The 5010-nt window shown below is 45.1% G+C and overlaps 1 pseudogene; it reads left to right on the forward strand.

Annotated features, from left to right (window-relative positions):
• Nucleotides 1-4794, forward strand: part of LOC101658654 — an 18210-nt pseudogene extending 13416 nt beyond the window's left edge.
• Nucleotides 4795-5010: the final 216 nt, after the last annotated feature.

The raw sequence follows: 5010 nt of genomic DNA on the forward strand, positions 1-5010 counted from the left end.
ATCGCCACTCTCACCACTGGTCCTGAGGGGTTCATCTGTCCTGGATTCCCTGTGTTTCCAGTTCCTATCTGTACCAGGTTCATCCTCTGGTCTAGCTGGATTTGTAAGGTAGAATTGGGATCATGATAGTGTGGGGGAGGAAGCAACCCTTCAGTAAGGGGATGTCCAGTTGCCAACAGATGGGCTTTGGGATAAGATATTTTATAAAAGAGAGTGTGAGTCTACTGTGAGTTTATGAGTCTGGGATTGGGGCAAGTTTTTGTTTTTCAAGTGGGAAAATAACCATAAAATAAAACAAAACAAAATATTTTCAACAAAGAAAAAACTTCTTTGGATTCTGAGTTCAAAGCTATTACAATAATAAGCAACTACAGTGGAAATAATTGATAAAACAATGAAAATAACATTAGTAAATGGGAAACTAATACATATTTGCAAAGTTTATGGACTACATTTTAAAGGATTTGGAAATTTAAATATAGTTTCTCCATGAATGGTGTGACAAGAGTTAGCTAATGATGACATAGGAATTAGACTTGGAAGTTCTCAAAGATTTGACTTTGCTTGGATCCACAATCAATGCTCAGGGAAACAGCAGACTAGAAATCACATGACATATTGCGTTGGGCAAATCTGCACAAGACCTGTTTAAAGTGTTGAAGAATGAGGATGTTCCTGTGGTAGTGACATGATCTGTTGTCAGTTTGAGACTTAAGAGTGCAGGGGGACAGTTTAACCTGTCAATCAAGTCTCAGCTTGATGACCTCATTTGGAGTCACTAAAGAGATAAATAGCTCGTGGGAGCAGGACACAGGTTACTCCCTGAGAAACTCTGTACTGGAAGACACATGGAGCAACACTGATGCAGCCAGAGGCCAGAGCTGGAGGAGCACTCGAAGACCCCTGCCAGCACTGAGATGCTTTTGCTGCCACTGGATCCATCAGACTTTCCACCCTCTGGTCTGTGATCTTCCTGCATTTTGTGTCATTGTCTGTGTTGCATGAGTCTGAAGAGGAATTTATAGATTGGTATCAAACATGTGGACTAATATCTGGGCTGGACTGGGATATTTTCTCAAAATTCAGTTGCTTTTGTATATAAAGCTCTTTCTTATACACATATGAGTGTCTATGAATTTATCTCTCTAACACAGAGAAACTGTTAGAAACTAGCCTATTAATCTAACAGACTAACACAGTCACTTTGAAGACTAAGGTGTGCCTGTCCAACTCAGTATTTTCAATGGCCTCATATACATGTGAAAGTTGTGCAATGAATATAAATGACCCCCCTCAAAAAAAAAACACCCCTCAAAGCCATCCAGTTGATGGTGGTTTTGAACTACAGATCTTATGGATCACAGCACAACTTGTAACCACTACATTACCAGGGCTTCTTGGGCAATGAATAGAGAAGATCCGAGGAACCCTGGTGGCAAATAGCAGTTCAAAACCTCCAGCTGCTCCACAGTAGAAAAATGAGGATTTCTAGTCCCATATAGAGTTAGAGTCTTGGATACATACCTACAGGGGCAATTGTACTCTTCCTTACAGCATCGTCATGAGTCAGGATCGACTCAATGGCAGTGGGTTCGAGTCCTTTTCAAGGAGAATTTGAAGTATGGCTCTGGAGAAGAGGATTGAAACTACCGGGGACTTCCTGAAGAACAAATAAATTGGTCGTGGGGGAAGCTCAGCCAAGAATGCTCCTAAGCAGCCAGGATATCAAGACTTCTCAGGTACTTTGGGCAGGTTATCAGAAGAGACCAATCCCTGGAAAATGAAGTCATGCTTGGTAAAGTAGCTAGCCAATGGGAACGAGAAAGGCCCTCAATGAGATAGACTGATGCAGTGGCTACCACAATGGCACGGGACTGAGCAGTGCTTTGTTGCATTGTACATACGGTTGCTATGAGGCGGAACTGACTCACTGTACTCAACCACCACCACAACAATAATGAACTGGAGAGTTATAAAAATAAAGCCTTGGTAGCAGGTTCTGAGCAGGGGCTCCAGAACAATCCAGAGACATTGCAAAAGCAGATCCCTACACTTTATTGTGGATTGTGGGCATAGTACTAAAGTATTTAATTGCCAGGGAGCACTGAGTAATCTTTTTCTGAGAAGGGGGCTGTCGGCCAAACAAGTTTGGAAACCTATGATCTACCTGTAATTGGAGAGTCACACAGATAGACAATACTAAGTGTTTTCCCCCCTTTCTTCTGTTTTTAGCTAGATTATAAAGAACTATCAATTCTGATAACTTGTAGAGAATAGGTTCTTTCCGTTCCTTTCAAATCATAGTAGCCTTAGTCTACAAAGATGAGATAGAGGTGGGAGAAACACACACACACACACACACACAGAGAGAGAGAGAGAGAGAGAGAGAAGAATGGCTGAAGTTCATTTATGTTAGTTATTGAGAATGATGAGGGCAATGAATGTATAAGTGTGCTTTACACCATTGATGTATATGGATTGTGATAAAAGTTGTATGAGCCCCAATAAAATGATTAAAAAATACAATTACAACTGCTGATAACTTTTTTTAGCTTCTATGAGCAGAAATCAAGACGGAGGAATGCTAGATCAGGAAGGAAAGAAACATCTGGGTTTTACAGCATAAAACTTGTGATTAGCTAAGACATCCAGAGACTCCTATATAAAACAGGGACTTTTATAGCAGAAGCTATTAAAATAATTTTCTTCTGAATGCTATTGTGACTTGTATCTTGCAAGCTCATAGACTAGCAGCCACCGATACTAACCAAATAGCACTTACTTCTTGTGCTGTCTTTTAAAAGCCTTGGGGACTTCCCAGGATGGATGTCAGGGGAGAATTAATTTGCCTTTATTTTACATACCGTAAGGACACCCCCCCCAGCCCCTCCACCTCATTACCTGTCCTCAGGAGTTTATACATTGAGCTACTAAAGTCGGTAGTTCTAATTCAGCAACCACTCCAAGGGAGGACTATGAGGCTTTCTGCTCCAGTACAGGTTTACAGTCGTGGGCACCCACAGGACAGTTCAAGTCTGTCCTGTAGAGTTGCTATGAGTTGGAATTGACGCAATGGTAGTGAGTTGACTTTTGAGTTTATGCCCCATGGACTCTAGTGACAATTTATAGAACACCCACAACCAGAAACTATTTGGTGCTACAGAACACAAAAGCAAAACTCATACAACACTTTCTTTATGCCAGCCACTGGAGAGAGTGCTTTATGTATAAATGACCTTTTAAAATCTTGTCTGTTACTATCCCCTTTGATAGACATGAGAACTGGGTTAAGCAGCTTGCTCAAAGTCAGTGACTGGCTAGGGATGGTAAGACAATAAAGCCCAGGTTTGTTCTCATGGAATCCAATCTGGTGTTTCAATGCCTTCCAAATGTATCCACAGAAGACTGAGAGTTGGTTTCCCACTGAGGCTGCAGAGCTGGGCTGCTGGGGCCACCACTGCCCCTTCGCCCGTCCTGGACCAAGGGCGAGGAGCAGCAGCCCCGCAAGGTGGAGTCACTGTGCGTGAATTGTTATTGCAATGGTATAATGAGTCCCCTGGCCCCAAGACCTTCTGAGAAATAACCGTGAGCCCCTTTTCTTGTGAACACTGTAACTGGAGCAATCTAGAGTTCCAGTGGGCAGGCAGGAGCCAGGAGCACGGAGTGCACTCCATTGGACAGTCCGTGCCCAGGAGGACGTGATCAGAGAAGTGCTGCAGACTGACACAGCCACCGCAAGCATCCCTGAACTGGATTTTGAAATCCCCGCTTTCAGCCAGAAGGGAGCTCTGACCCGTGCTGAAGGACTGGTCCTCCATGCTACCACTGGTCGGGAGCAGGGCCTGCCCATGCGAAGGGCAAGTGAAGAAACCACTGCTGAAGAAAGACTATGAGTTCACCGTGGAACGGAAGCAGCTAAAGCAAGTGGTCACTTTGGTCATTGTTGAGCCCTTAGGGAACAACTTTGTGGAAAACCCATTTGCTCCCAGAAAGATGATGCCCCCATGATGACATGTTCTAACCAGACTTTAAAGCTGGAGGAGATGCTGGGCCTCCAGGCTGCAAAGCCAGAAGAGGGTGGTCTCAGAAAGGAAGTGCTACAGTCCAATACAAACTGCCTGGATTGCCAGGCTCCGGCTCAGACCAATATGCAGCTAGTACATATCTCACTTTAAGAGGATGATCATCATGGTTGCCAACTGTGGGAACACTGGGCCTAGGACCAAGGAGGTGACATCTCAGGGTACGGTAAAGCCCTTGGTCACCAGGATCACCCTTCATGTCACAGACCCTTCTGAGATGACCAGAGACTTCCTCAAGCCTGTGATGTGCAGTGTGGCAATCCCAGAGCTGGAATTGGAACTGGGACTGGCTGTCCTCGGAGCCAGCTCACCACTCAGGAGGGGCTGCTGAAGGGAGCTGGTCACCGAGAAGCCTTTCACACTGGGTGACAATTCCAGTCCACACTAGGCAGAGGAACTGCAGGGGCTTAGCCGGACGTTGGGCCAGATCATGCAGGGTAACCTGAAGGCCCACTTTATTCTGGATGATCCAGCAGGAAAGAGCTACGTGCGCTTTACATGTTTGCACCTCGGGATGATCCTGAGCTGAAGGTGGAGCGTGATAAGCACACATTTGACCACAATGATCGATGACACGAAGACAGAGGGCTTTGGGACAGGCCTGGCCCTACCATGGCAGCCGTGGGAGGGCCGTGGGCCAGCCTCCAGTGCTGCTCGTCCTTCAGGATTATTTCTTAGTATTGTGATAAGCTGTGGAGGGCCTGGTCTTTAGAAACAGTTTGTGATGGAAGGATGAACCTGTTGGGTCCTCTGACTTTATTTTGGAAGTATTGAATCAGTCTGTCAAGAACCAGGAAGTGCACTGGGGGCATGTCCTTACCGCATTTCTTATTGTGTAATACTGCTCTCTGTTTCAGTACAACTCTACCGTTTTCCTAGCTTAACCCAAGGGAATGGAGAAATATGGGTTACAGCCAGAGGTGGCGCT

This window comes from Echinops telfairi, unplaced genomic scaffold (genome assembly GCF_000313985.2).
Source record: "Echinops telfairi isolate 266 unplaced genomic scaffold, ASM31398v2 ScPeMD7_7468;HRSCAF=8506_0, whole genome shotgun sequence".
NCBI lineage: Eukaryota > Metazoa > Chordata > Mammalia > Afrosoricida > Tenrecidae > Echinops > Echinops telfairi.